Below are 23181 nucleotides of genomic sequence, written 5' to 3'. Positions count from 1 at the left end.
CTTCTTCCTGTTTATCTCAAATGTGTGATGCAAAAAACTTGTCACTGCTTTCCACAAATCTGCAACACATACTTCCTATTCAGTTTAAAGAAATATGTGGAGCTGGCTGTAGATTTAGGGTATATCCAGAGTGCAAAGGAGGGGGAAGATGGGCAAGAAAATTTGTGTCTGGATTGTCTCCTCTCTTTATCCCTGATTCCTCCTTGTGACTTACCCATGTTCCAAGGGTTATTTTCTATATAATGAATGGAGTCCAGATAATGTACCTAAAGACAGAGATTTTAGAATGTCCTGCATATTGGTGCAATCAAAAGACCAACCAGCAGGTGAAATACCTGGAATATCCATGTCTCATATGGATTAGGATTTGGAATTCTGTCATTCTAGAGCTGCATCAGAATGGAAGTGAATTTACACTGCAATCCTAAACAGAGTTACTAAATGGTCTTTGTTTAGGATTGCACTGTTAGATAATCTGTGAGCCTTAAAAGTGGTTTGCGATGTGGAGGCTGTAAAGAAAGAACAAGAAGACCAGAATACTAATTTGCAATCCTGTGCATACCTGTGAGTAAAGCCCATGGTACACAGTGCAATTTATGCCCAAGTAAACATGCATCAGACCACATGACATGACATTAATCACTTTCATTAGACCCAGCCAATTATAAAGAAGGGTTTTCATGTCAATAGTTTGCTCCTATTTTATAAAGGAATTCACAGATTACAGGAATACTTTGAATGATATATTTTGAGAGTTCTTTTGTGGAATAAAATATGCTTTAAAGTAGTTAAGAGCATTTGTATCTCTTGTGTGTGTGTATGTGTGTGTAGTGTCACGCTCCCAATATGTGAGAAGTTCTAGGGATATCTTTTACAGAGTTGGTGTCCTTGTGGAAAGAGAAAGATCTGGACAATTGTTTCCTTTTGTACTCAACTGTTAATTTGGAAATGTACAAGTAGAGCAAGGAAGATAATAGTAGTCATCCATGCAATATCAATTGATCTGCCAAGCGTCCTGGGATCTTTTTGTCTACTAGCTACAAGTATCTTAGCTTTTCCTAACAAGAGCTAGTTTTGTCCTGTTTATATTTTTTCTGTTATTTTACACAGCAGAAAAGCTATTTCTTTCACTCCCTACTTAAGCAGATGGAGTGTGAGACAAACTCCAGTAACATGGAGTAGTCCCTGACCATCAAAGGCCATGAATCTGGATATTATTTCCACATTAAAATTGCAAGCTATACAAAGGTCTGTAGAGAAAATGAGAATCATCCTATGTTATTGATAAACATTACACCATACATGATCAAGTGTAGCTATGCCAGTGAGATGCTGGGATTTTTAAAAACTTTCCAGATCTGAGACCAGTAGCACCTTAAAAACCAACAAGATTTTCAGGGTATCAATATTCAAGAGTCAAAGCTCCCTTCGTCAGATTATACCCTGAAAATCTTGTTAGGATTTAAGGTGATACTGGACTTGAATCTTGTTCTACTACAGACCAACGTGGCTATCCAACTGAAACTATCCCAGATATGAATAGCAGCAGATGACCTCCATCTTCATGTCCCAAAAGTGAGAAATGGAAAGCATTTTAAATTGCAGTGAGTCCCAACATTAAAAAAATACACTTTTCAAACAAATGAAAATGAATGGCACGGTAACTCTATAATAAGGGGCTGCAGGTTCCTTTCACATTAGGATTTCTTGTGCTTCCCCTTAGCACACAAATTGATTTATTCCCACCTTCATGTACAACCTGATATGTGAGGAAGCAGTACTTAAGATGGTATTAGGTTGCCTAAAGTCATATTTTCAGTGTCTTTCAGTGCTGTGAACTAGAATGATCCCACATTTCCCTGCTCCAAACAAATCAGACATGAAAAATATTAAAATTACAGCAAGAAAACAGTATAAAATTTCTCACACAGATTGAAATAGATTTCAATCTGGAGTTCCAGACATAGTGTGGCTTGTTGCAATTACAGTATTTCAGCATCTTTAAGAAACATTCAAATGGAATCTACTAAAGTTTGCTCTATAAAGTTGCTTGTTAATATATAGTTTCTAAGTTATGCCAACTATGTACCAAAAGATTTACAGGAAGTGTTCTTTTCAGTGGATTTCATATTATTTGCTTTATTCATAGAGACTTGCATTTTAATTATGTATTACAATTGTGCTTTTAAACCTTCAAGGTGCCGACTAAGAGTTTGTAAACTGTGAAGTAACTACTATGGAACAGATTAAGTAAAGCACCAAAGGCAGATGATTTTCAAAATAAAGAAGGTTATGTGGTGAGTGTTTCATACTTTTTCTTATTTTAGTAATTCAGTTTAACAGAAAAAATCTATTTTATTTTTTTATTTAGGGTACAAGACAAACTCTGCAGTTGAATGTATTGAAAGGTATAATGGTGAAAAAGGTTCCCTCTAATCAATGTTCATTGTACATTATAGCATTTTATCCATGGTATGCCACTGCATTTAATATCCATGTGTCACCCTTCAGCACCTGCCTTTGAAAATATCTTTTACAATTAATTCATTTCACAAGAAATTATATACATTTTCCTTCTCCCCTATGGATTATGAAATATTTAAATTACCCTCCTGGAATCTATATCCTATTATAATGAGATTTTTGGAATTTATATGTTATGTGCAATTATAAAAGCAATATGGATTGAAATAATATTCTGAATGACTGGAGAACAAATACAGTATTGTTGAATAATCTTGTGGGGTAGATCAATCTATAGCCTTGGTTCCTCTCAGGGTGGGTTGCTGTGGCAACCGCCCCAGCTCACTTTAAAATATTTTTTTTTCTAAAGCTCACTTCAGGAGCTTTACCCAGCATGGGACAAACTTAAAAGCAGACAGATATGGGCAGGACTGCTTTAGTGAACTGCTCTTTTAAGATAGGGCTGAGGTAGAGAAGAGCAAGCAGAGGAATGGGGTGGGGCAAGACTCTGAATGGAAAATTGAACCCAAATCATCTAGGGTTAGGATGTGTCAAGCGTGCGATTACTTTCAATTTAACTCTAGCTTTCTGTTATTTGAATGTCACTTTACAATGTAAATTGATAGCCTCTTTTCTTTTGAAGAAGTAAACATTTGACTGTCTCAACCAAATTGGGTTGGGGGGTGGGTGGGGAAGAACTGGAATAATTACTGAAAGAGAATGTTAACTGAGCTCACCATGAAATAATCATACTTGTGAGGGAAAGAGACACTTGGCTGCACCTCAGCCCTTGGTAAGGTTTTGGAAGGGTTGATTATTCCAATAATTACACCTCCCGTTGTGCATTTTTGTTTAATTCAGAAGTAGGTTTCAGGTGGAGGGCTGGGAAATGGTGCAAGATTTTCTGTTTCCTGTTGCCAGCAGGCCTCTCCCTGACAGGAACCCTTAATCTTACCTTCCTGGAAGAAATCCAGGGAGGATTTGCTGCCAATTATTGGCTGTTTGTAACACATGTTTTTAAAATATGGGCTAGAGGTGATGGTGTTTCAGTGTAAATTATATCAAATTCTAAATGACACAGGAAGATTCTACAGGTGTTACAAAAGCTATTTTTATTTGTCTCCTAACGTGTTCTCTACTGAGTTCCAAGATGATAGAAACAATTTGACTCCTGTAGTGTTTGTCTATGTACTATTGAAAACTGTTTTTCTTTTAAACTTGGAGGTGCCTTATTCATTGCTTGAATGATCTTTGCACTGACTGGAAAATAATCTTGGCTCACACCTCTGAGTATCAGTCCCCAGTTTAAGGTCATGTCTATTTACAGGCTAGGCCCTAATAACCTAAATATGTGGATGATGCCAGGACATATGAAGCCACTGTATATATTTCCTTTGGCATCTCCATTCTCTGATTTCAGGCTATTAAGCCTAAGTAGTGCCAACCTTTGCCCTCTTCAGCTGATAAGGTTGCTTTTGAGAAGTTTGAAGATTCTTCGACAGTTTTATTCAAAGAAATAGTAATGTACTCACATTGTGCTATATTTGGTTGTTTTTATGTGATTCTTCCCTTGGATTTTGTATAAGTGTGTTTGGAAACATAGCAAGGTCACAGTTAGGTAATGATGGCCCCAGAATAAATGTTCTGTTCCTTTTTCTAAGACCTGGTCCACACATGCAGGAGAATGAGGTGAACGTGAGGTAGCAGAACCCTGAGGGAGTAGAGCGCACTGCTTCACCTCTGATTGCAGGTTGTTAATTCCAGTTTAGAATGTTCCTTCCCACTAAAAAAAAAAAAACCCTTGTATGCAAATAGGAAACTAGTACAAGAAGGTTCTACCCCTTTCTTTGTTGTCTTCGCATGCACCCTATATATACCTCCTTATGTGTGTGAACACCACAAGAGAGAGAGGAAGGAGAACCTTCCACAGTGTGACCTTCCATAATCCATTAAAACCCTTCACAACTTGGGTCCTGCATTCTTGGAAGACTGCTTCTTCCAGTATGGTCCTGCCATGCCCATCACTTTAGGTTGGTTCAGCATATTCTTCTGAAGGTGCTATCCTTTTGTGAAATTCACCTGGCTTCAGTACAATCATGACCTTTCGTGTGGTAATACCCATCCTATAAAACAATCTCCTTGGGTGGTCCAAAGAGCACCTTCTCTGGTTTTGTTACTGCAACAGGTTTTCAGCTGAACCTTTTAAGTCTTACTGTTTATGCCAGTCCATCAAAACTTGTTGTTTTTGTTTTCAAAGTGTAATGAGCTTTTGCTGAACTTGAATGTCCTTGATTACTGTGGATAATTGTATTTTTATGGGCTCCAGGTTAGTTTTTTGTCATCATTATCATATGAGATGGTCTTTTATTATTTTTTATTGCAAGCCTCTTCAAAGGACAGTAGAGTTGTGATATGTATTGTTAAATACTTAAACCAATTAATCTCTTGTAATCTGAAGCAGTCTGTGCTTCCTCAAAACTCCACATGTATGAACCAGGCCTCAGAAGTTATAAGTTTTACAAATACAGCATGGGATTCCTAGGAAGGACCAGCTTTGGTTGCAAAGCATTGAAACTGCAAGTCTTAGGTGGGGCTCCAGCTCAGTGATAGAACACGCAGAAGGTCCTAGGGTCAGTCCCCAGCATCTCCAGACCAGGTAGCAGGTGATAGGAAATACCTCTGCCTGGCACCCTAGAGAGTCACTGCCAGACAGAATAGACCGTGCTGACTGTGATAGACAAATAGTCTGGCAGTCTGAGTCAGCCTTGGGTACATTTATGCTTTTTGTCTAGCAACTCAATGGCAAGCATCCTTTGGTGTGAAAACTAGACACTTGGAAGAAGTTTGATAACAGCCTTTTCTCCTCTAGGTTTTCCACTGAAATGTATATGAAGGACAATTTCTAACTTCTGTGTTTTTGTTATACTGGGCAACATCCTGGTCTTTTGGCATACATTTGAAGCCTAGAAAAAACCAAGTGATGAAGAGGCAATATGGTTCTCTGTGTTTACAGAGAGAGAGATTACCTCCAATGAAAGTTATCTCATTGTCAGGGTCTCTCTCTCTCTCTCTGTGCCATGTTTTTGTCCCTGACAGTAAGCTGGATGCAAAAGGACAGGCTGTGTCATGCCAGAGGAAGATATTTCCCCCCACCTGAAACAGTCTCTGACTCCATATCTGCTTTGTCTTTTGAGAGTTATGGAGCTGGTGAAGGAGCAGATTGGCCTATGAAGATGAGCAAGAAAGTATACGCAGATACCAAAATACTAATGGGCATTATACTAGATTATTTAACACAGACACAGTACTTTGAGGCTGAGAATTCACCCTGAAATATATGGTACCCCTACCTCCAGCTAAACAGTATTTTGGTCTGCATATTTGAGAGGAAGAAAAGCAATAATTGAGCAAGTATTATTTGTAAGTGCACAATTTCAGGATTTATTGAAACGTGCTGTGTATGTGCCAGTCAAATTTGCTTTGGATTTATGGCCACTCTATGAAATTAATGACATCCAAAATGTTCTATCATTAACAACCTTGCTCAGATCTTGCAAACTGAAAGCGTTGGCCTTCCTTCAGTCAATCCATCTCATGTTGTCTTTCTTTTTTTACTACTGCTTTTGCCTTTTCCTACATTAAACAATGAAATGTGCTTACATAATGAAATTAAGATTACCTGTTTACTTTCTCACATGTACAGTCCGTAAACACCCCCCCCATTTTAAAATGGGTAACACCATATTTTATTTAATAAGCATGTGTATCATAATTTTCTTTCCTGTGATATTTCAATTACTATCTGCCTAGAACAAGCCTTCTCTGTATTGCAGTAGTATTGCAATGCAAAGTATGTCTGTAATCAAAATTTCCATCCTGATATGCCTGTTGTACAACCTAACCAGTAGTCCTTAAAATGGAAGTTTTTACAAGGGATATATCTTGCATTGTCATAATACATCCTCCTTCTAAACAATTAGTAATGGTGGGAAAAGATAATGGATATCGTCCAGCAAAATATAAGCAATTATGTGTCTTACTGGTTGCAACAGAAGAGATTTAAGCATGTTCTTAATTCTCCCATCAAAATCAGTGGGAGTTGGAGTAAATTCATACATGTATGTTCATTTCTTGATGGCTACAGATTAAGTAATTATGTCTATGTGTGAAACATCCCTCATAGATCACATCATCATATACAAAATTCTTTTCCAGTGAGGCACTTTATACATTCGACAATGAGTTATCAAGTGATGCATTATTAAAAGATGTTCATGTATGTGTGAATCAAGCCTTTGAAGTACTGGTTTCTGTCTGAATATGATGTATTGATCTCCTTTTAAAAGACTACACAGTGTTTAAAAGAATACACTGAAGCTTTGCCATCTGTGATTTCTTTGGGGAGTCCATCAAATAGTTAAAGCTTTCTTCTGTTGTCTACTTACAAGATGCACATAAGGGCGAAAGAAAGAAAACAACAACTATCAGTGTGTAAATAGCAACAGTGATGAACATGAGTATGTGGTAGTTATCAGTGGACTGGGCTGGATGTCATGGGTTTGGGTGGATGCTGTGGGTTTGGATCCTGCATGGTTTTTCTTTTGATCACATTATGTAACTAAGTCCCCAAAATATACAATGACAGTAAAAAGTCATCAGTCATTAGCAGAATTTCTGGGTCACTCCACATGCCACATGTCTTTTGTGTTAACAGAAATGTGTCCTCTTGTGGAAAGAATAATATAGTATCAAGCCTTTCCAATACGGTAGTACAGTGAATAAATAAAAATGACGCAATTTTGTTCTGTATTTGTTTCCTAATTGGGCTTTACTGTATGCAATAAAAACTGTCAATAGGGCATATTGTGATATCCATTTCATCTTAAACCCAGAGTATAATGCAGGGGCTGGAGTGCCTGATGTGCAGTCATAAAGCCGGAGATCAGATCCCTTCCTCTTCCTTTTCACAATGTTTAAACAAAGTTTCCCCATATAACACAGAGGGCAGAATGTGATAGAAATGACATCAGTTGTGGAAAAAAATAGCTGCAAGGGACTGCATTTCATAGGTAGCTTCTGCTCAGCACTATTTAGAGATTCCACAGGAAACTAATTGTTTCCCTTGTAGTAGTATTTACAGTGCCATCCATGTGCCATGTGCTGTACAAAACAGAGACAGACTGGTCTAGGTGGGTGCTGAATATCTGGATTATGTGCTGTCTCTCACAGGGCTTTGTGGAATTGTGGTTATTAGAACTTGTCTAAATAAAAGGCTCTTCACCCTATAGGTATGCCACCTAATGGATGAACAATCCAAATCGCACCCCCCCAACAGATTTGTATAGTTCTATATAGTTATATAGTTTACGCCAGTAGGAATATTTAATTAGAGATTATCTGTTTTGCATCTCTTATTTTCTGGGGTTGACCCTTGAACAATTGTTAATGCCAGCTTGAAAAGCGGGCGGAGGGATCAGGTTGCTTATTGTGAACATTAAAGCTCAAATAATATTTATTCCTGAATTAACATGCATTTTAATATCACTTAAAAGAAGTCATTCTGGAGGTTCTGAACAAACTAAGCCCCTTTTTTATAGTGATGTCCCAGATTAACCCACCGATTAGAAGTATTCCAAATTGCTTCTATTCAAAATACACTAAAAAGGGAGCAGTAATTGAGTTTGGCAAGTGATGAGTCTGGCAGATAAGCTTTGAGGTCAGAAAGGGGCCATAGAGAGTCAGTGGTCTCCCTTTTCTCTGTCGGCCATTCGAGGGGCCCAATCCACCCAGAGCTGCGTCGTATGCAAGAGACAGCGTGTTGCTTCTGAATTAGGCGCGCCCGTGCAGCTAACGTGGTGAGTTGGCACAGCAGAGTTCAGGGCGGCCAGTGAGCCTGAACCAGCGCGAGGTCAGACGAGCGAGCGTCTACAGGGAATGCCAGACACTGGCAAGGGAAGGAAGGGGACGGTGGTGGCTTTACTGAACCAGCCGCCCGCCTTGTGTTCCTGCCCGTTCCCAAACTTTTGTCTCCCGCTCGTTCCCCCAGAATCCGCGTGCCGCGTTTCCTGTGCTGCTCGGAGGAGTGTAGGGTAAGTGAAGTCACTCCGCGCTCGCAGAGGATAGCGGTGGGGGGAGTCGAGGTATTTTGCAGTGCCAAGCTTGCAAGCAAGAGTCCCGGAAAGGCGCACAAGAGACGGCGGGGAGAGGCAGTGTCAAGGGTTGCGATTTAAAAAAGAGAAAAGAATCTACGCGAGCCTCGCCTCACCTCTCAGCCCAGGCTTAGGAGGACACGTTTCCAAGTGGAGTCGAAAGTTTGGGCTGGCTGACAGCGTGGAGGGAGCGCGGTCGCCTCGAATGAATTGCCCTGCTATCTCTTGCTGTTACTCCAATCTAAGCCCATTGAAGACTTAGATGGGAGTAACTCTGCATAGGATTGCACTGAAAGACGCCTGACGGTGGCATTCCCCTCCGTCCCCTTAGTCTGACGTCTTCCTTTCCCCAGTTTTTCTCGATCGGCCCCTCGCTCCGTTAACTCCCTTGAGCAGAAGCGCTGAAATGGAACCTCAGCCGGATCCAGCGCTGCGTTTCTGTAGAGACGCGCCGCTTAATCAGCGGCAAAGGCAGACCTGGGAAGAAGACGCCTCAGTTACGAGCGCCTGAGCAGCCTCTCCCTCCCCCAGCCCCATCGTCCAAACAGCTTCCAGTGCCTTGTGCAAGCGTTGCTGCTGGAGGACCCCAGGGTGCCCTGGTTTGCTATAACACCCAATCCTAGCGTGTTGCAAAGGGTTACTATGGTTGTTTTTGTCCAAAGAGACTTCACCCCGGACGGTTCCACCCAGCAGAGATCTTGTGCGTCGCTCCCCACATTACCTTCTTCCCTTGCGCGGGGGGGGCGGTGGGGGGGGGGACGGAAGATGTGTATTCTGATTCTGAAGCCACGATCGCTTGGGCTGCCTAGAATAAAAGATTGTCATTAGGGTTGCTCCGTGGCATATGTCATCCCTCCAACTCCCCGATCTCACCTTCCTCCCCCCCCCCCCCCGGTAAAAAACTAAAATTAGCAAAATGTCAGGCATGCAAGATTGATTCAGCCACGATGCAATTATCATTTAAAAAGTGCTTGATTGAGGTGCCTGATGTTGGGTGATTTATTCTGCATACCATATACATAATTAAAGTAGGGTAGTGGAGTAATTTATCAATCTCGTTGAGACGACCGAGGGGCACGGGGAAGAGGCGCTGCGCCGTCGCCTCTGCCTCCTCTGCTGCTCCGAGCTGGGTGCTCTGTTTGTTTTATTGAAGCGCTTTGGGGAGGTGAGCCCGCCCCCTTTTTGCAAGAGTGAAACTGATTATTTCTCCAGCTCGGCGGGAGAGAGTCATTCGTTTGGGATTGTGGGAGAGACGAGAGAGAAAGAAGAAAGAAAGAAGAAGAGGAAGAGGAGGAGGGAGGACAAGAAGGAAGCGCAGCTTCGCCGGGCGTGGAGTTCTGAATCCTCCTCTCCCTGCCTTCCCCTCCCTTCCTCCGAGCCGCGATGTTACAAAGCCCGTGAGCTGCTCTTTTCCCATTCGCCTCCTGTCACTTCCTTCCTGGACGCTTTCAGGACCCAGTCCGCTTGCTTACTTTTATTCCGACCAGCCGGTCGGGCGCTCCACGCACACTCCAGATAGCTTTTCATTGGATTGGTTTTCAAGGTGGGGTGTGCATGCGGTTCAAGGAGGCTGCATGTTGAACCAGGTGGCGAACATCTTTCAAGGCTGGAAGAACTAGAGGCTCCCCCTCCCCCCAGCCCTCATCAGTGCGTGCGTGTCTCTCTCTTGTTCCCAAGAAGGGAAAATACCACAAGGACTAGCCTGACCATCCAAACGTTTGCAATGTAAGTACACCTGCAGTTAAATCTAGCGTTAAAATAGATTGTATCTCAGCCTTGTGGTGCGCCTAGGCACCCCATCTAGGCACTGTAATGTATTTGTCACTTGCTACCATGTACTAGGAATGTGCTTGCCAGAGGAGGAGAGCCCCGGTGTTATCAGTGGCTTTAAAGTAACTTTACACTCAAACCTGACATAGTTAAGTGGTGGAGGATCCCCCCCCCCCATCAGCTGCTTGACTGTTTAAAGTTTCATGAAGTTAGTTCACGTCATTGGTGTGTTTTGATATTGTGAAGTGTGCTCAGGTTTATTTGTCTTTTAGCATTTCACGAAATGCATATGACCTTGGAGCACTTGCCCTGCCAGTTATCAAACAGCCCAGTGAAGAAATGAGCTGGCGTAAGAGTGAATGACCTTTTAAACTTCATTCTAGTCGGCATGGCACTGTTATCTTTTTTGTAAAAAAAAAATGCTTGGGTTTTAGACACACAACCTTTCCCCCAAGTATCTGCACCTCTTCCTGGTGATCTGTTTCATTTGAGGAGGAGGAGGAACTGGATGTGCCATGTAATGAATGATCAAGCCACATTCTCCCTCTCTTGGGTAGTCATTCCAACTTTTGAAGTAAGTTTTGCAAGGCTAAATCACTGACAGGCAACTTATTTTATTAACATTTCATCAGTTTGGTGTGGGGGGGAGGAAGGGAAATCTATAGCCGGTGTTATTTTGTTATGCACATATAATAGTTATCTTTCTTATCCTGTGAAGGATATAGTTGCCCCCAGTAGACTTCGGAAATCAGTGAAGAATACTGCTGCCTTCACAATGCTGGTTTTCTGAATAGATACTTGCATAATAGAACTTTGTGCTTTAATTCTTGCATCAGTGGCAAATCTTGTACTGTCTGACAGTTAGGTCAGCACAGGTAGAGTTCAAAACTAGATCTTGTACAATGAAATACTTATTGGTGCGTACTTCATACCTGCTACTGTTTTAAGATAATTAGCCAGCAGAAAGGCATTCTGCCAGCATTTCGGTGGTGGTCTACGCATTCTTAGCTTGAGACAAAGTGTGTTTTACTAGCACAAATGAATCAGAAAAGCTGTTTTCTTAAAACTGTATCAGCTACTTACATATGTAACAGGATATAAAATTGTCCAGTCTGCCTGTTACATAAGACCAACATGAAGTCTGTTTAAGGGTATTGTGGTTGCAAATTATAGATAGTTATTTAGTGTATAATAATGCCACACTCCAGTGCCTAGTAGCATAATCACCTGTGAACCAATAACTCCTTTGCAGTTCAGATTCAGCCAGGCTACATAGCAAAGCTGGTTTTCACTCTAAATGAAGCATCAAAGATGCTCTTATTCAAATGAACATGTTTCTTATATTGATAGTTGTTGGGGAATATGTAGTGACATCTTTTGAAGCACTGATGTGTTCCCTCCTGTACTTTCATGGTCAATTTATCCATTCTTAGAATTGCATGAGATTACTTACTGACACTGGGAGCGCTGGAACATATTTCAGTGTGTAGAACCATCAGGGTTCTGTCTGTATTCTTGCAGAATATGGAGAAGAGAGAATTTTGTTTTAATCTATCAAATATAGTAACACTCATTTATGTTACAATATCAGTTGCAGAAGAACACCTCCATAATTTGATCATGCAAGCCATGTATGAGTTAAGTCTTATAGATCTGCTTAAATGACAATTGAAAACTTGCATGAATGAATGAGCAAGACAGAGCACATAAGCAAAAACAATGAAATATTTGTTTGGCAGTTTTCACATGATATACGTGATTAGAGCACCAGCTTATCTTTATTGAAGCTATGTATTATTGGAATGTTATGCATGTTTACTCAGTTTTCCTCCAAAGTACATTTAATGAGAAAAGTGGCACATAAGTAGGGATAGTATTCCAAAATATGTACTTGAGTTCATTTTAGAATTATAATAGGAGAACATATCATTTCAAGTTATACCGGATTGCCCATTTGAGAATACATTATGTGTGTAATAGTGAAAGTGACTGTAAAGATGATTTCTTGGAACGAAGTTGTAGACAATGTGATAGAAAGAGAAATGTACTTCCTTGTTGATAAATTTCTTCTAATGCTATGGTGAACGACAGACTTTTTAAAAAATCTTACATCAAAGTAGGTGTCTACCTACAGATTAAGTACTGTTGTATTTTGATTTTAAAATATTGACTAATGGCTATAAGGAAAAAAATACTAACCAATTTCCAGCAGTTCAGCTTAAACATCCAAACTGCAAATTTGTATTTGACTTGTACGTGTTCTTTCTTATGCAGTAGAGAAAAATAATGTCTCAATCTAAAATCTATTTTATAGTAACTTCTTTTGGAATTACTGGGATTGACTTCCAGGTAAAATATCTGTCATTATATTGCCAGACTTTAAAGCATTTGTTCAAAGTTCTCTTGTTTTTATCATTCTTCATTCTAACAGGTTCGTTTCTTCAGATGTTTAGCAAAATATTCAAGGGCATTCTTATTCCTCCATCCCATTTAAAATTAAACTGTACAAGTATCTGCTTAAGCATTTTCAACAGCTGTCATGATTTTTAATATATTAAATGCTTGAAAGAGTGATCACTTTCAGACTTTAACCTGTTGGACCTAGACCAACTTTTGAGTTATGTAGTTAAACCACAATTAGAAGAACATGGATCAGAGAGGTTTTAATCTCTCAAATTCTGTATGAAGATCATAAAGAATCTCTGTTCATGAAAACAAAATAATATCTCTGTCATTTTCATGTATCATGGTGTACTGCCCTAAGTATTTGTGTGGAGTAAGGTTTTTTTGCTGCCCTAGATCATAAAGCTTGGTATAAATGTACATTTTAGTCTATTTAACAATTCAGATACGTGTAACTAAAATTTAGCAAAGGTGTAATACCAACAGAATACATGCTGAAAAGTTTGTCAGCTCACTGCAGTATAAGCAGGCGGTGGCTTTAAATGATTAATGGTATAGCTCTGCAGCATTTCTTCTTTTCAAGTTGAAGTTGCATAGTTTAGAACTAGTCGACATACTGCAGAAGATTGCGAGTGAAATGTGTAAAATGGGTCGATATTCAAGCACATTTCTTTGTTTTTTGAATATAGTAATGGCTTTGTTTTTCTGAACAGATTTAAGTTAATCTTCTGAGAGATGATGGTCAATATATTACATGTGGACAGGTGATTAAATCCTAGTGTCTTCAGTCCTGTACCTTAATCTCGACTGTCGCATTGACTGCAGTGCAGTAGAGCTTGGCTGTTCACTGGGATCTGTCATCTTTAGGAAATCAGAGCAGCTTACAGAGACAATTCACAAAACTAACAGTGACAACAAAGTCTTATGTGCCTTACAAAAGGAGGATTAGGCAGTTCAGATGTCAACTTGATTGGACAGAGATAAAAGCTGATTGCTGCTGCCTGGCAAGGCACACTTCATTTTCAATTGGTTATTTGTTGCATAAGGGCTACTATTGCTTGATTGCTTAGTCATAGCCAAGTGCAAGTTGAAGGATAGAAAACGTGGTTTTGAAATCATTGGGGGAGAGGTTATGCTGGAATTTTTTTAAAAATTGCAAATTTAGTAATCTAATGTTTTGAAAGTGAGCGTGCAACTTTTAGACACCCTTAAAGTTTTATACATATGAAGCTGTGATATCTACAACTGCCCTAAATAGCAATATACAGGCAAAGGCAAACCAAATGTTCAAACTATTTTATTTTAGAGGATTTATGTTAAAATCATCAGGACTGCTGTTGAATAGCTATTTCCAGGATCACTGTTATTCACTTCTATCAAAATTAGAAATCTTTTAAATTCTTCCTAGGGAGCTTCCATTACTTTTTTAAATGGAGTATTCAGCTATACCTTGTAGTTGCATCTTTGGAAAGTTAACTGACTTTTTTGAACTACAATTGGCATTAAATCTGATATTATCTGTAAAGGGAGTGAAGACAACTGTCTTGCTTATTATCTGTTTAAAAGGGTTGTCCCCTGTGAAAGAGTCTTTTTAACCTCTTTTTAAAAAAACTTTAAAAACCCCAACTGATGTTTCCTAGTGTCTTGCATAGTGCAGTACTAATGAATCAGCTATAATTGTAAACAGTGTGTTTTCATTGCATGGGGCTAAAAAGGAATATGTGCTTAATTTTATATTAATTAAAGGTATCTTTTAGAATAATAATTTGCAATGCTCATTAAACCATAGTTGGTTTTGCCTTTTTATTGTTTGGGAAATTTTGCTCTCTGTAGTGGGAATGAATATCGTTTCGCTCCTTCACTTTTCATAACCTTAGTTGCTTGACTCCGCCTGGTTAAGGTGGAATATTTGTATACAGTTTGACTTAGGCTATAATCCTATGAACCTGTTCTTGGGAGTAAGCTCCACTGAATAAAATGGGTCTTACTTCCCTAGAGACCTGCTTAGGGATAGCTCTCTTAGAATCATAGGCTGTAATCTTAAAAAAATTATTACTTGGAAGTTCCACTGAAATCAATAGTACTTAAAATAAATGTCTACATAGTTGAGGTGCTAGTCCAGCTGGAGAGAAGGGGCTTATCCAGTGCTATGTTTTTAAGTACCTTTACAGGAAGTATAAATGGCTGGGATTGGTTTTTAAATAATGTGGTAGAACTGGGTTACCAGAATGCTTAAATCAAAACAGTCTTCTTGACCTAATTAGATTGTAGAATAGAGTGAGTAGGTTTTGAAACAAATTCTGGTAAAGTTACCTTTTTATGTTGAGACTCAGAAAAGATATATGAAGCATAAGAGTACTTAAAGAACCCTAAACATAGCAAACTGAATAGTTATGTGCTATCGCATGTTTCTCTACCATAGTACCAAGAGTGTGAAGCATGAAACCTTCCAAAAGCTTCATTTTAAAAATTGGATTATATTTGTGGGGTGGGTGTGTACAATCAGATATACCTCAATTTCAGGGGGTATTACAGCATTTCTCTGATGGTCATTATTTTGAATGGAGTAATGAACGTTTGAAAAAAAATCATTTTGCTTTTCATTATTTGGTTTGGTCTCATATATATTGCTGAATAAGCATGTGAGTTCATGAAGTGTGTGCCATGATCTTGCAAAGGAAAGTGTTAGGAATAGAGGAAGAACCTAATAATCAAAATTTAGCAACCATATTGTGCCATTATAACCAAATATTGTGAGATCTCTCAAGGGACTCCAGCTGTAATTCCGTGTGTATGTGGAAGCCTAAAGAGGAGTTTATAACATTTTCCCATTTGTGTCAGCTTTGGGGGAAATTGTAGGGATATGAACAGCCTCATTATGAGATAATAAAGACATGAAAATACAGCATGTATTTTAACCCAGTGATGACATATGTAGATTATACAATTAAATGTTAAGAAATGTAGCCTTTGCATTCTGTTTAGAATTTGCAGTATAAGGATTTAAAAATCTGATGCAAACTAGAGTTTTCCATGCCATTCATAACACTTCACAACAACTGTACTTTGCTTCTTTTGGAGCATGCAGTTCCCACAGATTGGCATACTGCAGTCTGTTTTGGGGAGCAGCAAGTAGTCTTTAATACTGTGCCACACACTTAGCGATTTACCAAATATTTGTTTGACTTAAATTCAGAAGTGAACATTTCAGTAATTTGTCCCTTATTTACATAATTGAGAATGGGACTGTACCCTTACCAAACTTGCACTAGTAAGTTAAGCAGGTTCTTGACAGGAAAGCTTGTTAAGGTGCCACATGACTCTTAGACTGCAATTCTATTCACAGTTAGGTTGCTTTAATCCTAATGATTTCAATAGCCTGATTGAGCCCAGGGATGCAGCTGGATTACATACCTTGTTTTTGTTTCTTTAGTCTCCTGGAATCTGTACTAAATATATGAGAGACCATCTCAAAACTGAAAAGTTAGCAAAGGAGCTCCAGAAAGATTGTAGGGAATAATAATACTTACTCCTACTCTTCAATGTTATATAAACTGTTCAGCGTTCAAAGCACTTTGTCTACATTATCACATTAATCTTTACAATATCCTTGTAAGGAAGGCTAGTATTATCATCTCCACATCGCAAAGGGGGACTGACAGTGAGTGGTTTGCCAAACACAACCTAAGGCATCTGTGGCTGAGACCGGAACAGATGATCTTTTCTATTATAGCTCAGTCTTTTGCAGTGTGTCCCTGAGAACAGTTTCCCAGGAGCAAGCCCCGTTGAATAGATCTGTGTAGGCCTGCTTTGGATTTCTCTCTTAGCCACGGTGCTACCCAAGGAATTAAGGAGGTTTGGCAAAAAAATCTGCCACCTTCCCATCTTGCCTCTCTTCGCAGTAGCTTAGAATATATATTCAAGCATTCCCTACTAGGCTTTCAGTAGAATTCCCAGTGGTTGGTTAAGTATGTACATGCTGAAAATATTGAGATGAGATGGCTCCATCCTTCAACCAGGAAAGCAAACAAGCAAAATGATTGATTTTTTTTTCCAGAAAATGTTGAAGTCTATCGCACTGTTTTCTGTAGGAAGTTGTTAAGGGTCAGTTTGGCTTGTTTATGAATTCAGTAGGTGTAATACAATAGTTTCCCATTTATTATTTTTAATAGGCATGGTTTCTTGCCTGTTAAACCATGGCCCTCAAATACCCCCTCCCTTTCCTGATACTACATCTGCTGTCTATCCCTGAAACAAATATTCTATATTCATCCAAGCCTACGTAGCCAGCAGTTGAGTGAATGGAGACACTTTAGCATGCCAGACTAATTGAAACAGGTACCTGCATTCTTCCATATCAGTGTTAAATAGATTACAAGGATTTGATAAGGAAGTGAAAAGCCACGTCAAAAGCCAACGTTGGCTACACTTAGGCCACATCATGAACACCACTGAGCCACAGTAAGGAAGTAACTAGTGAAAAAGAGTTCAGCAGTTCGCACCTAGGCTAGAAATCTCATGCACTGTTGCCTTGGTACTCAGGGCCAGGCTAGAAGTGACGAATTACACTTGAATGGCAAGTGAACAGACTCACATGTATTCCTCCCTGTTCACTTGCGCTCCAGTTGCGCTCCACTCAGCACAAGTGGAGCGCAAGTGAACAAGAAGGAATATGTGTGAGTCTGTTCACTTGCCATTCAAATGTAATTCATCACTTCTATCTTGGCCCTTAATTGACATTCTTGATATCAAGCATGTGGTCCTTGCCTCTGGTGTTGGCAATTTACAGCAATCTACAGCAATGCCAGGAGTATATTTGATAAATGAAGGGCACTAAAAAACTCCTCGCTCTTGTTCCCAAGAATTCATGGTAGTGGACTTGTTCTGAAATAATAAAATACCCTTTTAAATAAGATCCAGAGGAGTTAGCTGTGTTTGTCTGTAGTAGCAAAATCAAAAAGAGTCTAGTAGCACCTTTAAGACTAACCAATTTTATTGTAGCATAAGCTTTCGAGAATCACAGTTCTCTTCGTCAGACATACCTAGATTATAAGAAGTAAAGAACCCATGTGCCAATGCCTTATTTTTTAAAAAAGCCGCACTGCTTAAGGAAGGACAAATGCACTTGGAGAATCACTGGGGGAAAGAAGATACACCTTTCCTGCCTTTTGTTTCCCAGCTTCAAATTGCCCCCTTCCAAAGCTCCCCCCCCTCCCCGCACACAGTTCAAAATGAATTTTAAGCCCTGTGTGGGAAGGGAGCCACCTAATTGCTGATTTAAAAAATGAGAGAAAATGGGGAGAGAGTGGGTTAAACTCATTCCTGTTTGTAATTAGTTTCTTAAACACATCAGAATTGTCATTTCTGATATGCAACCATTATCTGGGTTAAACTGCAGTCGGTCAATACCTGTTAAGTGGGCAGGAGTGGGGACTCTTTGCACAAAGAATAATTGTATAATTGCTTAGAAAGGACATCTAGAAAGAAATGAGGCAAATTGGACAATCTTTGGGAAATTTTGCCTTTTAACAAGGCAATATCTGTGGATGCTTTCTTATGTTTACATTTCTGCAAATAGAGAATATTAGTACAGCAAAAGCCAATAGAACTACAGAAAAGCATTATCGAATTAGTGAAGAACAGCATTTTTGTTCTGGTCAGTGCAGCGAGATTCATTCATCTGCAGAATTTAGTGACAAGCAGAGGGTTTCCTGATTAAAAATTTCCAAAGAATTGCAAAGAAGTTTCATATGAAGACCTATCTGAATTGTTGCATTGGAGGCAGGATTAGAGTGATCTGTGCCCTCTTATGCTGGTTTTGCTGTTCTGAAATCCTAAAGTACCATGTGCATTTTAGAGGGCCAACTCTGTATCTGCATAGTGCTATTTTGTGTTCCTAGAATGATAATTTCTCTATTTCTAGTGTTGGATGAGCTCTAAATCTAAACATCACATTTAAGAATGCAGTCCTAAATACAGGTACTAGAAATTAAGTTCTGCTGTGGGGCTTACTTCTGAGTAAACATGTTTTAAAATTGGTCTCTAGTTATACTTGGAATGTACTTCACTCAAGAGGGGGAAACAAAATGCTAGATGAAGAATTCTGATTTCTCATCTTTCTTTTCTTGCTAGCGCTGTCTGTGTTCCTTGTTCATTTGAGACCCCTTATGGCATTTTTCAGATAATCCGAGGTTGAGGTACATTTTCTCACCAAAACCCTGTTCTTTTAAAAGGAGACCTTTATGCATGGAGATTTAAAAGGATAGACATGGTAAGCCAATAAAGAGGAAAATGTAAATCCAAGAATCTGGTTAACTGATGCTTTTAATTCTCAATTGGGTAACCATGTAGATGATCAATGTTCAAGTCCAGTAGTACTTTAAAGACCAACAAAGGGTTTCCAGGGTATAAGCTTTTGAGAGTCAAGCTCCCTTCATCAAATCTGATGAAAGGAGCTTAATTATCAAAAGCTTATACCCTGGAAACTCTTTGTTGGCCTTTAAGATGCTACTGGACTTGACTCTTAATTGTCACTATATATTCCTTTTTCCACATATGTCACCAGAAGTCATGGCTCATCTTTGGAGAAGTATTATCAACTTGGCTTTCAGAACAAGCAGTTTTTGGTCATATCAGTCTTGCCTGGATAGCAAGAAAAAATGACTGTGTGAAGAACTGATACATAAATTGCACACCCTGATTTTCCTGTTCTGTGTTGGATATGACACACAGTAGTATAATATTCCTCTGCAGTGTATAAAATGCACACTGAAACGTAGGCGCATACTTCCTCATCATGTACTTCTCACATGCACGATATAAAATGCATCTTTGGCACTTCTTGAGACATGAACTAAAATATATTTAGGCAGAAATTGAAATCATGGTTGTTAATGCAGTACTGTAACCTAATAGACTCATTGAGTACAAAAGAAAATGAAGCAGCATTTAATTAAAATATTAACGAATAAACATTTTGTTTAAAAGGTATTTTGTGGCTTAATGATATCAGATCATGGATACCGTTATTAAAATGAAAAGCATGGCAATTCCAGTAGTGGAAGATAATTTAATCTTGTATTTTAAAAGAAAGGCATTAATTAGTCTAAAGAAAACCCACATTTTAAAAGGAGAGGTTTAACAATTAACAAGCCTTCAAGGTGAATCAAGGGGAAATTTAACGGGGATGTAAATATTTTAAATGAATAAAATTAATTCTAACTAGTCAAGTTTCATTAATCATATTTAGACCAACAATCATAGGGCCATCCCTTCAGTTGGCTTGGTTTTAGTCCAATGTGGAGATTTTCTAATCAGTAGGAAGAAGTTGTTTTTTATTTTAAACCATGGTATCCATTAGGAATGTGCCCTGAAAAAATTTTCAGTTTCAGATCCAGTGTTTCCAAAGGAACTATGTACCATTATTGGATTTTTCTGAATGGAATGTTACCAGTTTGGTAATCCATTTGATTTTTTTCCGTATCATGAGTTTTGGCACATTCTTTGCAGTCAGGGCTTCCAGGCTCTTGGGGGCAGCTGTTTTTGTGCTTAATGGCACTAAAATTGCACAGAACACAGTCCTTCCTTTATACCATTGCCCCACTGAATTTTTCCTTGCTTACATTACACACACACACACACACACACACACAGAGTAATGGATCCTGAAGACGGCTAATGTCTGGGTGCACACAGAGGTGGGAAACTAGCTGTCAAAGGGATAACAGGGTGGCAACGGCAATCCCGCTTTATGTTTACTTTTTTCTTTTTCTGTAGTACCAATACATTACTATCTTTGCATCATGCTGTTGCCGGCTAGTGCCATGTTTCCTTGTGCTTTGCACTTTTCCCCCCACAACAAGGGGCTGTTCTCACATTAATCACTGCCATTCTCAATCGCCCATGTGCAGGCAGGCAGGCAGCATGTCTCCCCCCTCACCTAAAGAGACCTGTGTTTTTCCCGCAAGTTTTCCTTTTGCTGAGGGCAAGTAGGATTGTTTTTCAAAAGGCAGAATAGGCAAATGGCTTGCAGGATGGGGAAGCAATCCTAAACTTATCTACTTAGATGTAAGTCCCATGTTATTGAACAGTGCTTACTCCCAGGGAATTGGCTTTAGAATTGCAGCCTATGATTAAAGACTGCACATTCCTGCTTCCAAAAATTCCCAAAGCCGATCAGTGAGGAGGGGTCTCCCCTTGTGAGGACCTGATTGACAGGGAGACAATGCCATTGACTGGGTAGCGACAGGAGGGGAAAAGATGCACTCGTGCATTACACACATCCCCCCTTTCTGCCAACAGAGTTAATTATTGATATAAGGGCTCTCTCCCCTTGGGAGCTGATCAGTGAATGCCATTAAGGAAAACAAGATGTTGATATGAGGGCCCAGTGTTTACCTGCCACTGCCGCTTCTGCAAGGTAAGAACTGAAATGAAATGAAACAAACTTTTTGGTTGTAGCATGTCATTACAGTATGGTTTCCCTGATTTGGTTTTCTGTTCCAGAAGTTACTTTAACAAAATAAAACAATGATTCAGGGTGTATTTCCAGCTCGTTTGTTTTATTTTGTGTACCCCTAGTATCATTAGGAATTTGTAATATTATGAGTGATGTACTCCATTTTGCATTTCAGTATAATCTTTTGTGCAGAGAATGCTAAATCTTTTATTTTTTCTCAGTTGTACATGTCATTTGCTTATGCTTTATGGATTGCAGATTTCATGCATTTTGTATGATTGGGACCCATTCCCCATCACCCTGAAGTGGCTTGATAGAAGAAATTTGGTGGATTTTTAAGATTCCACATTGAAACTGAAAATGACTAACTGCACAGTTCCTCCTTCCAGTGGTGAATAATGCCATGGTGCTGGATAAAATACAGTTTGACAGTTACCAGCACAGGAGTTAATTTCTCAGCACTTCCTCTTTGTAATTATCTTTAAAAAATATAGCTAGAGTATATGCATGGTATTGAAAATGCTACAGAAAAAACATAATGAAGAGAAAGATGTAAGATACTTTTTATAAGTGGCATAATGTTGGTCCCTTAAAATGGCAAAGTAAGGGCATAGGGCAGGGATTTGATGGTCACAGAGCACAATTTGTGCAGGGTATCTGCGGGAAGCAAACTGGATAGTAACTTGATGATGAAGATGATGATGATGATTTATATACCACCCTTCAGGACAACTTAACGGCCACTCAGAGCAATTTACAAAGTGTGTTATTAATATCATTTACAAAGTGTGTTATTATTGTCACAACCATCACCCTGTGAGGTGGGTGGGGTTGAGAGAGCTCTGGAAGAGCAGTGACTGACCCAAGGTCACTCTGCTGGCCTCAAGTGGTGGGGTGGGGAATCAAACCTGGCTCTCCAGATTAGTGTCCTGCCGCTGTTAACCATATAACTTTACCTACTTATGTATGTCAGTCTCTGCTCTCACTCCGTCATGTAAACTAGTGGTGCCTACTCAATTTACATTAATAGCACTGAAAGTGATGCGGTGGGCTCCTTCCCATACTGCAAAGGTAACTAATAAAGGAGCTTCTAAAGTGGCAAAAATGACTGTTGTTTTTACCCACACAATGTATAGTTCAGGTGATGATTAACATAAACTAATCTTTGAGAGTCAGCATGGCTAGAATGTCATATTAGGATCTGGAAGATCTTAGTTTAAATCCCCACTCTGCCGTGGAAGCTTGCTGGGTGACCTTAGGCTCTCAGCTTAACCTATCTCACAGGGTTGTTATGAGTATAAAATTGCAGAAAGGGAGGATATGTATTCTCACTGGGAAGAAAAGTGGGGTATGGAGGAAGCAAAGGAATGAATCTTAGTGCGGCTGAACCTCCAGCTAAAGAGCTCTCTTGATCCATTGTTTAACTGCTCTGCCCTAAACCACACCATCATATTTAGCATTAAATTTAAGGCCTAGGGGCCTTGTGAAGCCCTGTGGAATTCCAGCACAGCCATAATATTCTGCTATAATCCATACAAATTATTTAATAGAGCAAAGGGGGTGACTTTCCAATGGCTACTATTATGTATTTCAACATCAGCCTTGCCTACATTTTATTTAATTCAGTCATAGCTGACAAGGTGTGTGCATTTGGATCTCAGACTTTTCAGTGAATCCTTAAACTTCCTTTTTGGGGAAGACTTTGTGGTCAGGCAGGCACATTTTGGTGCATTTCTGGCCCAGTTAATATTGTGCTAATTTATGTGTCTGTGAATCTAAATATAATTTACCAACTAGACTGCTATATTTAAATGGATGATTAACCACTAAAATGCATAACTAAGTAATATTTATCTAAAAAACCCTTAATCTTATGTCAAGTTAAAAGGCTGGAAAATTTACAGTGCAATCCTTAGGAAAGTTACTCCAGTCTAAGCC

General features: G+C 39.3%; 1 protein-coding gene across 10 annotated transcripts in view; it reads left to right on the top strand.

The window, feature by feature from the left end:
- The window catches only part of MEF2C (myocyte enhancer factor 2C), a 199391-nt gene that overhangs the window by 10001 nt on the left and 166209 nt on the right, over positions 1-23181 (top strand). For 8 of the 10 annotated variants that reach the window (XM_054986346.1, XM_054986356.1, XM_054986353.1 and 5 more), the window contains exon 2: positions 2199-2297. The gene's annotated coding sequence lies outside the window, so the exon portion shown is untranslated. Of the gene's footprint in view, positions 1-2198; positions 2298-9894; positions 10338-23181 lie in introns of those variants that run through there. The other 2 variants (XM_054986349.1, XM_054986348.1) reach the window with 1 other exon arrangement.

Source organism: Eublepharis macularius, chromosome 8 (assembly GCF_028583425.1).
Source record: "Eublepharis macularius isolate TG4126 chromosome 8, MPM_Emac_v1.0, whole genome shotgun sequence".
NCBI lineage: Eukaryota > Metazoa > Chordata > Lepidosauria > Squamata > Eublepharidae > Eublepharis > Eublepharis macularius.
Note: the sequence above shows the minus strand (reverse complement) of the source record. Positions and strands in the feature narration are given on the sequence as shown.